This window comes from Medicago truncatula, chromosome 7 (genome assembly GCF_003473485.1).
Source record: "Medicago truncatula cultivar Jemalong A17 chromosome 7, MtrunA17r5.0-ANR, whole genome shotgun sequence".
Lineage (NCBI taxonomy): Eukaryota > Viridiplantae > Streptophyta > Magnoliopsida > Fabales > Fabaceae > Medicago > Medicago truncatula.
Window position 1 is genome coordinate 10,552,092 of NC_053048.1, and position 11,238 is coordinate 10,563,329.

Here is an 11,238-nt window from a genome sequence, read left to right on the forward strand (position 1 = left end):
TTATGGATTGGTGTTAGGAGTTGGACATCTATGAGTAGTTATTTCACCCAAAAAAAATAGACTTAATTAAAAAAATTTCACATCAATTTAAAATGTCTCTTTGTCAAGTCAGCATAACATATATGTATTTTTCTACTGTTAGAATGTATATTTTAAAATTGTCACTGCCTAATTGATGACATGTTGTCATATAGTGTTTTTCAATGAGTTTTCATATGTTTTAGAGTAGTTTTTAGCAGTTTTGGGCAGCTGGAAGCTGAGAAAGACAAAAAAGCAAGCATATCAGAAAAGACAAAAATATCGCCACGATTTTTGAGGCAAAAATGAGCACTTTTGTTCGTCAAAAATTGGGCCACGATTTCTAAAAAACGAGGCAGGATTTAGGGAGCGTCTAAACAGATTATGAAGGTTATTAGGCAATCGGGGCACGATTAAGTCCAATATGATATTTCATCAGAGTCTGATAAGATTAGCAATTAAGTGCAGTAGAACAAATATCAACAAGCATATTAGAACATCAACAAGATATCAGCCATTGGTCACACATAGGTTTGTAAGCTCAGATTAAGTCCAATCTGATAAGGTTAGCAATTAAGCACAATAATTTTTCATATTCAATTTATTATGCAGAAAAAATAAATAAAGGTTTTTTAGCTTCTTTTAGGCTCAACATTCAAATACTCTATCCTACTTCCCCTTTTGTAATGAACAAAATATATCGCATGCAGAAATACATGCAATTAGAATAACAAATGTTGTGCAGAACAAAGATAAAAAAAAATTAGTAAAACATTCAAGAAATTAAGACTTTGTTTAAACATGATCCAAAAGCTTTGAAATGTATCTTGGGATTCAAGCCTGTCACAAAAGGTAATCTTGTTTTTTATCGTTCAACTAGAGAAATTTTTATTTCTAGAAATGTTATATTATATTATGGTAAATCAAAAACATTATCGTACTCTAATCAATTGAATCACAATCTTCTAATAAGTGCTATATTCTGTTGTGTTATATTCTTGAGTCAATTCAATCACAATCTGCTAAACTTACCTGCGCAACTAATCTTCAAAATGATAATTTTAAATCTGATGAATGCACAAATGTTTTTTAATATTAGTCTTGATAAATTGAGTTAGTTTAATGGAATATTAATTTTCAAAGACTTTACTGATGAACATATTTACTTATTAATGATGTCTAGTTCAATTGTTTGAGCATTATTGCTATGAATTGGTGTAGAACAGATCTAGCCATTCCTTTAATACAACCTGAACTTTGAGACTGTAGTGTTCTGCTAGTTCATGTAATAACTTTGTCTGAAACCTTATAAGTTATTTAATTTATGGTTTTTCATCATAAATGATATTCAACTAGAGAAGCACAAATAATGATTTAATTGTCTTTTGGTAAGTTATAACTTTGTCTACCGAATTCAAGCTAACAATGACCAATTTAAAGTGTTATATTATATGTAAGAGTTTCGGTTCGAACCACAAATACCTCATTTATTCACTTTATAAAGATGAATTTTTTACCAACAACAAATAAATTTAGTAAGAATAAAGGAAACATTGTCTTTGCAGGGCAAAACACTAAAAAAACAGTAAAACATAAATAAACGAAGAGTTTTACACTTTCGAGAATCAAAGAAAAATTAATCAAGAAATTTCTAATGGAGAGGAACAATTGTGAACACAAAATGAATCAAAGCACAAATTGGTTCTTTTTGTCATCTTTATTTTGTAATTTAAATGGATTATTTCCAGAAGGGCCACATTCTACAATAAATAAAATACGGATAACTTTTATAAATTTCCCATGCAAATGTGTGTTCTACCACATTCTACCAATGTTTCTCTAATTTATAGAAGCCTCATTCATTAGACCACAATCACGAACATTGATATAGAAAAATGAATGTAAGTTGAAATAAAAAATAGAAGCAACAAGTTTTCGTTTACATTTGTTATATTTCTTCACGCTCAATATACAAACAATTCCAATTCACACTCCAACACAATAATTTGAAAAGCATATCGAAAAAACTTATAAAATTCAAATCATAAGTTATGATACACAGTTCCGCTTGAACAAGCAAAGTATAAATAGAAAGGGGAAAATCATTTGTGTGGTCTTACCTCATTAATCAAGGAAATTACACTCGAGAAAATATCATTGATAAAGGACCAGACAAAGGGTATCACAGAACTGTTACAACAGGTGAAAACTGTTAGCCGCTGAAATTAAAGGATCACATACGAATAAAAGAAAATAAATTAATAGAGAAGTAGATTGAGAAGGAGATTTGAAGGGACATACATCGTATACATTTGAGTTTGAAGAGCACGGCACCGGAGAAGGATACTAGTACACAAGCGAAAAGACGAGCATTATTATGCCCGTTTGTCAGCTCTTTCTACTGCACTAATGCATATGATTATTTTATTATGTTTGTTTGTACAATTTTGATTATGATTTTAAAATTTTAAATATTAATGAAAATTATTGATATATTGACAAAATATTGTCAAGTCATATAACAAAATTATTTATGAACTCAACATATTTTAGTTTGTCTGCATATAAAATAAAGATAAAATAATATGTTATGTTAAAGAAACATTGTTATGATTGCGATTGAAGAATATCTTTAAAAACTACATTTTTCATAAAGTCTTCATCTTCTCCTTCTATGTTCCCTTCTTCAATGATAACTTTTGTCTTGATAAAAAAAAAAAAAACAACTTTTGTTTAATTTTGAGAAACTCCTCTTGATGAAGCTACAGTAGAAACTCTTTAAATTAATACTCGATAAATTAATAAACTCTCTAAAATAATAAATTTGTCCGGTCCCGACTTGGGCCAGTGTAAAAAATTGAATAATTCGATAAAATAATAAGATAATAATTTTTTGGGAGATCCCTTTATAATTTTCGGTCCCAAGAAAATCATAAATTAATAATTCATAGAAACTGAAAAAAAAATATATTACACTTTGTTGAAATATGATTCAATAGTTGTTTGTTTTCCTTTAAAGTTCAAGTCTGTTTGGAGCTCATCTCTAACTTTTCTTATAGCATCCAATAGCTGAGGTGTTGTATTCTTGTATTGTATCATAAAGTTGTGAAGAGTGTTCGACGCCATAAGTGCTTCCTTTCGCGTAACAGGCTCCAAAGACACCGTATCATCTTCGTCGTCATCCTCTGCATTGTTCTCAATGATAGTACGCACAATATCTTCTAAACTCTGAACCTCCGAACATGCTTCATTTTCACCTGGGTAGTTCATTAGATTGTCGATATCCATCTTATTACGATAGCCACATTGATTGATCATAGTCTGGAGGTCTTGAGTTTCTTCATTAAAAGTGGATTCATCCAAATTTCCTACAACGTCACTAGCTGAACGAATTTTACAGTGTTGGAAGCAATTCGCTATTGTTTCTTTTCGAACATCTATCGTCCAAGCTGGGATTGCCAAATTGATAGCATCAAGGAAATTTATCTTCCCTGGATCAGATTGTCCCACCTCATAACCTTTCAATATTTTGCGGTAAAACCTTCTACGGTAATGCATCTTGAAAGCTCTTATTATCCCAGCATCGCAAGGTTGAATCTTTGATGTCATGTTGGGTGGCAAGAAGAACAACTCAACGTTTCTTAGCCCTTAAATATTTCTTGGATGTGCTGGACAATTATCCACCACAAGTAGAACTCTTCTACCATGCATCATTTGGTCAAATGAACGAACATATTCATCAAAAAGCACACTAGTCATCCATGCTTTTTTGTTAGCTCGATACTGACAATCCAAGCTATTCATGTTGACATTCTTGAAGCAACGAGGCTTTGCATATTTCCCAATAATCCATAGAGGGATTTTTTCAGAGCCATCTTCATTGCAACAAATAACTACCGTCAGACTTTCTTTATCTTGTTTTCTTCCTTCAAGTTGTTTTGTTGCCAGTGAATGATCATCTTGTAGCCTATAAAACAACCCAGTTTCATCCATATTGAAAACATCTTTCATAGGGAACTGATCAATTTTCTCTCGAATCGATACCAATTTCTGCTCCATGTCTTGTACATCAACAGACACACTCTCGCCAAAAAGACGAAATGACTTTATGCCATGTCGGTGCTTGAATTTCCCAAGCCATCCTGTAGAGAAGTTAAAATCTGAATCATCATGAGGGTACAAGAGTTTCATTGTATCTCTTGCCTTCTGCAAAATTAATTCTCCTGTGATATTCACACGTTCTTGATGTTGTAGAAACCACTCATAAACAACCTTCTCCATGTCAGGATATTTTGCTGGTTTGTGTCTTTTGATCTCCGCTCTTCCCTTTTCTATTTCAGCAGAGAGATAGTCATTTGACCGCTTAAGTGTGTTTGATATTGTTCCTTGACTAACTTTCAACTGAAATTTTCCCTCAAGCCATCTCTGCAAGTCTTTTTGTGTGCTTGCAGGATTATCTCTCTTGTACTCGCACAACTCCTTACGTATTTGATTTGACATAGTTGATTTTGCAACACCTTTTAGATGAGAAGCCATCTCGTGAGTGAGATATGGTTTGAATACTTTTAACACATTCATGTAATTTATATATGCCAAACTTGCTTAAGAATACATTGAACATTCCACTTGTTTACATTTACTATACACTTCAAAAGTCAAAAGTCATATTTACAATGGATATGAATACAATATTTATTAATTTACATTGAATCCCAAGATTTGGTGCAACGTAATTCTAAGAGATATAGACTAATTTGCCTTTTTGTTTGGTATGTACAGTATAATTACTTAAAAACTCTTTAAATTAATAATTATTAATTTATCGATAAATTAATAACTCTCTAAATTAATAAATTTCTCCGGTCCCGACATTATTAATTTATAGAGTTTCTACTGTACATATAATTGACCATGGCTGGAAAAAAAAAGTATCACAATATAATAATAAATAATAAAGAAACATTGTTATGATTGCGATAAAATAATATCTTTAAAAACTATATTTTTTGTAAAGTCCCCATCTTCTCCTTATATTTTCCCTTCTTTAATGAGAACTTCTGTTGAATTTTGAGAAACTCCTCTTGATAAAGCTACGTATAATTGACTATGGCTGAAAGAAAAGAAAAAAGGTATCACAATATAATAATAAATAATAGTAATTGTTAAATAAGTGTAAAAGTATATAATTTTGCTTTCATCACTAACCAAGTGTTGGGTCATTAATATGTATTGTACTTGATTCTACTTAGTTGTCATGGGTTCTCTGAAAGTGTGTATTTGAAAAATTTATAGCTCTGAAAATTTGATTGGGCACCTTTGGCTCAATGATATCATTAGTGCATGATATTTCAACTTCATTTCTTTTTTCTTTCCGTCTTTTATAATTTTCTCGTCTTTGAATTAATCGTTGTTGTGTTTGCTCATTGTCCATTCTCTATTTTATTTTCCTTTCATATTCTGACCTTACTTTCTGGTGATCCTCCCTTGATAGTTGACTTTTTCTATATATTTTCCATTTTTCTAATAAGAATCGTCAAAATTAAAAGATTAATAATTAATAATGTAAGAAATTTTCATTTTTTGTTTTAAAGGGATAATAATGAAAGAGTTAGTAAAAGTACCATGCATATATTTAATTTTTTTTTTTTTTATCAAATGAAGGCATGGATTTTTAATATTTTTTATTAACGTATGACTGTGATATTTGTTCAAATAGCGACATTCATCATTGCTCCATTTAGGTGTGCTCTATTTACCCAATTTTAAGTCATAGATGTGTGACATGTCGTTAAAACAAATTTAAGTGTTAAGATTAAATAGAATGTGGGAGCTAATGTAAATGTGAGATTGTTTTGTGGCAATGCTACAACAATAGCAGTGAGGGAAGGCCATTTGAAAATATTAGAGGTCCTTATTAGCTATTAATGGTCGGGCGTCACAACTTACATGTGAAAAGGACAACCATTGCTGACTAAACTAACTAAAAAAAAACTTGAGTGGGGAAACAAAGATCACATAGAAAGCATAAAGGAGTTGAGTGATAAAGGATTCAATGTCATCATCGGCACCGACGTTACATACGTTGATGAAGCTATATTGCCTTTATTAAACAAATAATGATTTATTTAATAATTAAAAAAAACCACGGTTCTCTTTATATAAAAAAAAAAGCCACGTCATCATAGTTTGTATAAGCAATTATAAACCAGCAAAGTCAAATAATATATAAAATTAATCGATTTGATTAGTTGTAATGAAAAAAACTATAATATTTATAATATTTAATATTTAATATTTAATATAGTGCTAACAAATCTTTTTCTAAAATATTTTGAGTCCTGATCTTTTCTTCTAGAGGATTTAAAGTCCAATCTTTAACATTATTTTTTGCTCACATTTGTTACTAATTTTTTTTTTTTATACAGGATTTAAAGTCCAATCTTTAATAATATTTTTTGCTCACGTTTGTTACTAATATTTATTTAGAGGATTTAAAGTCCAATCTTTAACATTATTTTTTTGCTCATGTTTGATACTAATCTTTTTTTTAGAGGATATAAAGTCCAATCTTTAACATTATTTTTTGCTCACGTTTGTTACTAATATTTTTTTTAGAGGATTTAAAGTCCAATCTTTAATATTATTTTTTGCTCATGTTTGTTACATTTGTTTTAATATTTAAATTCAATTAAGGATATTTTTGGAAAGAAAAGTACAACAGGCGTGATAGATTGTTGAATGGTCCCAGCATTGTTAAATGCACTAGTTCTTGTCCACCAGGTCGGGTCGTTCTATGACATCTGGTCTGTGGATTTTGGAATGGTTCAATAGCCAATATATTTCCGTAGATGGCGATACTTTACCGACGGTTAAAAATGTTACAAATAAATCATCTTCCACAGATGATCAGCGAGTTACTAAGAAGAAGAGTATTCGGCGTATTGTAAGACTTTCGGATAAAGTTTGTGAAGATGTTCTCCGAGCATTGAAAATAAATTTTATGTTTTGATATGGTTGACAACTTCTTTTGATCATGTTTTGATGATAGTGGGCATTTTAGAAATCAAGGGAAATGTTTGTTTTGTTCAATGTTTATACCCCGTGTGATGTGTCTCACCAGCAGGCTCTTTGGGATAATATTTCTAACAGGTTGGTGTCTTTTGATGATCAAAATATTTGTGTCTGTGGTGATTTCAATGCGGTTCGATGTGGGACAGAGAGGCGGAGTGTGGGAACTAGTTATCGTGATACAGGGACAATTGGCCTTAATCAATTTATTGATGACAATTTGTTGATTGATCTTCTCTTCGGGGTCGCAATTATACTTGGTTTAGGGGGGATGGAAAATCTATGACCCGCATTGATCGATTCTTACTATCTGATAGGTACTGTTTGACTTGGCCAAATTGTTTTCAGATGGCTTCGTCGAGAGGTTTGTCGGATAATTTCCCGCTAGTGCTCTCTATTGATGAGGAGAATTGGGGGCTTAGACTGTTACGTATGTTGAAATGTTGAGAAAAAATTTCGAGGTTACAAAAATTTTGTTCGTGATTAGTGACACTTCTTTCATTTGGACAAATGGGGTGGTTATGTTTTAAAAGAAAAATTCAAGTTAATTAAATTGACTTTAAAAGATTGACATCAGTGTCACTCTCAGAATCTACCTACAAAATTTTTGTCTTTCAAGGATAAGATTTTAGCTTTTGATTTGAAAGGTGAGACGGCGGTCCTTATGAATGGGGGAGGTAGAGGAGTATCATGAGTTAACTGAGGAACTATTCTCTTTGTCTCAGATTCATTCTAGTATTTTCTAGAAACAATCACGGCCTCAGTGGTGGCGAGAGGGGGATGCAAACTCTAAATTTTTTCATTAGATTATGTCTAGTAGACAACGAGGTAATGCAGTGTCTTGTTTTCTTGTAAATGGCATTGTGATTGAGAGAGTTGAGAATGTTCGTAGAGTTGTGTTTTCTTATTTTTCTTACCATTTCAAATCTTGTTATGTGGAGCGCCCTAGTATGGAATCTCTTCAATTTCCTTCGTTGTGATATAGAGAGGGTGCTAGTTTCGTTAAACCGTTTTCCATGGAAGAGGTCAAGGACGCGGTCTGGGTCTGTGATAATTATAAATGTCTGGACCCTGATGGTATTGCTTTTGGTTTCATAAAGGATTTTTGGGAGATTTTATAGGATGATGTGATGTTTTTTCTTGTGGAATTTCATAGGAGCAAGAGGTTGACCAAATGGATAAATGTTACTTTAATTGCTCTTATTCATAAGGTTGATAGTCCGCAATGGCTGAATGAATTTCATCCTATTTCTTTGGTGGGAAGCATGTATAAAATTCTAGCAAAGGTCCTTGCTAATAGAATTTGTTCAGTTATTGGGTATGTTATTTCTGATTCTTAGTCTGCTTTCGTTAAAGGTCGTCAAATTCTTGATGGTATTTTGGTGGCGAATAAGATTGTCGACGAAGCTCGTATGCGTTAAAAGGAATTGCTCATCTTCAAGGTGGATTTTGAGAAAGCTTATGATTCTATAGATTGGGGCTATTTAGATGATGTGATGCGTAAAATGGGGTTTCATACTCTTTGGCGGAAGTGAATAAAAGAATGCATATGCATGGCTACGACATCGGTATTGGTTAATGGCACGCCAACAGAGAAGTTTAATAACGCTTTATTGGGGAAGTGGTGTTAGATGTTGTTGGTGAATAAAGATAGTTTATGGTTGTTAGCCTGTATTTTCAACATGTTGTAATAAATGTGGCAAAGAAGTTTGACCCAAGATTTGAAGAGAATGAAACAAGTTCAACTCACATGTTCGACTGTCAAAGTGAAGTCAAGCAGATGTGTTGATCAAGAAGACAATTCCACGGAGCTAAGAAGATGTCGAAAGACGATTGGCATCAAAGAGAGGAGCTAAGTAGCGGTTTGTCATCGAAGAGGCATTATTTGGAGTTCAAACACGTCCGTAGCAGTTATTAGCAGTTATGTCACGGACATGTCTGTAGGCAGTTACTTAGTATAAGTAGCATTTTCCTCTATGGAAAATGGGTTACAATTCAAACATACTGAAAGCTTACACACTCAAACTATCCGCACACACAAAAGGAGAAACGAGTAAACAAGCCATAACGTATGAATCTGTGTACCAATCTTTTTACATTCATTACTTTAATGCAATTCTAGTTTTAGTCTCTTTTTTTGACTCCTTTTTTCCTTTTACTCTAATCCTTTTTAAACCTTTTGCATCGATCCATTGAAGATAATCTCGACGGGTCTCACCCTGTTTCTGGATTTCGACGGTTATATTCATAGTTTGCTAGAACAGACACCATTCGAAGTTGAATAATCAAACACTAACGGTCTTGAGATTTGCTGGCTAATCTCGCTCGCCCTTGTCTTAAACCAGTTCAGTAGTTTACCAAAATCCAGGGTAAACAATGGTATATGGTGATATCGGCGAGGTATGGTGTGGAGGGAGGTCAATTGTTAGATGGTGGGAGGGATGCTTCGGCTTGGTGGCGAGACATCGCTGCCTTGCAAAGGAAGGAGTGGTTTAGTGATCATGTATGTCGCTTTGTGAGTAACGAGAAAAATACCTTTTTTTGGTCGGATGTGTGGGTATGTGGTGTGTCTTTTAGGCATAGATTCAGTAGATTGTTTGAGTTGGCGCTGCCTAAATGGGTGTCGGTTTTTTATATGTATAAGTTTGGGTGGGGGGGAGAATGATGAGGTGTGGAAGTGGAGGCGAAGGTTGTTTGCGTGGGAGGAGGAGGTGGTGGGGGAACTTAGGTTATTACTCCAAACTGTGACTTTGGAGGTGAACAAGGAGGACATGTGGCTTTGGAATTTGGAAACATCTAATGCTTTTTCTGTTCGTAGTGCTTATATTTTTCTAACTGCTCAGCCTATTGTTACACTCTAGTGGATGTGAAGTTACTTTGGCATAAAGATGTCCCTTTGAAGGTTGTGATTTTTTCTTGGCGGCTGTTCCGTAATAGGTCGCCAACAAAGGATAACCTCAACCGGCGTGGTGTTATATTTAATGATTCTTGTCTGTGTGCTAGCGGTTGTGGCCCTCTGGAGACTGCCACCCATTTATTTTTTCACTACTGTTTTTTTGGGTTCTGTTTGGCACTCTATTTCTTCGTTGGGTTGGTATATTTTCGGTCCAACCGTATCATGCAACAGATCATTTCATTCAGTTCAGTTTTGGCTGTGGTGGCTCTAGGGTGCGGCAATCCAACTTGCATGTTATCTGGTTTACTATTGTTTGAGAAATATGGAAAGAAAGAAATAACATGACTTTCAACAGTAAAGAATGCTCGATAATGCGATTAGTGGATAAAATTAAGCTACTTTCCTTCTCGTGGTTGAATACGAAATTTGTTCATTTTCCTTTCAACTGTCATGTTTGGTGGCTTTGTCCCCTCACTATTGTTCAGACAAGTTGTTATTTCTTTCGCTGTTTTTTTAGTCGTTTTCGTCTGTATTGTTCAGACTATTTTGTTCTTTCTAGGAAGGACATTTTGATTTGGAATATATTCCATTTTAGCCTCTTAGAAAAAAACAATAGTAACACATAGGCAGTTACCCGTCTGAATGCTAGTAAATAAAATGAATAATATGGAACGACAAAACACTAAAAAAGCAGTAAAACAGAATGAAGTGGAACACAGTCATTCGAAGAGGAATAAAAGGATCACAATCGTTAACAATAAATAAAGGGAAATTCTTTGTTACCCATCTCACTATGGTGGGTATTTGTACCCATGACATTTTAAGTCGGTTAAAATGTTAACAGACGTCATAAGATTTTTTTATTTTTTTTTTATTTTTTTATTTTTTTTAGAAACGAGATTTTCTTTGATACCAGAGTTTTAGCAGAGTGCGGAAGACTTTTTCTATAGAAAAAATTAAATTCTTTTGTCTAGTTTTTCGAGTTGTAGAGACAACTTGAGCTTTGTAATTTATTTATCTCTTTTTGTTCTGAGATTTCAAAATCTCTTTTGGGTGGTGTTACTCTAAGGCTGGTTTTTCTGTTTCTTCAAATATATATTTCTCAGCTTTTATCAAGGAAAAACTATTTCTTGCTAAATTTCTAAATATAGGTGACTTTAGGGTAATTAAAGGTGTAAATAATTCATCAATTTGAATTGTATTTTTTCCTATAAATTCTATGCTATGGTGTGAATTACTTAAAGAATAATTAATTC

The 11,238-nt window shown here is 33.0% G+C and overlaps 1 pseudogene; it reads right to left on the minus strand.

Moving 5' to 3' along the window:
- Positions 1 to 232: 232 nt before the first annotated feature.
- Positions 233 to 4,431, minus strand: LOC112416568 (CENP-B homolog protein 2-like; annotated as a pseudogene).
- Between the last annotated feature and the right edge of the window lie 6,807 nt (positions 4,432 to 11,238).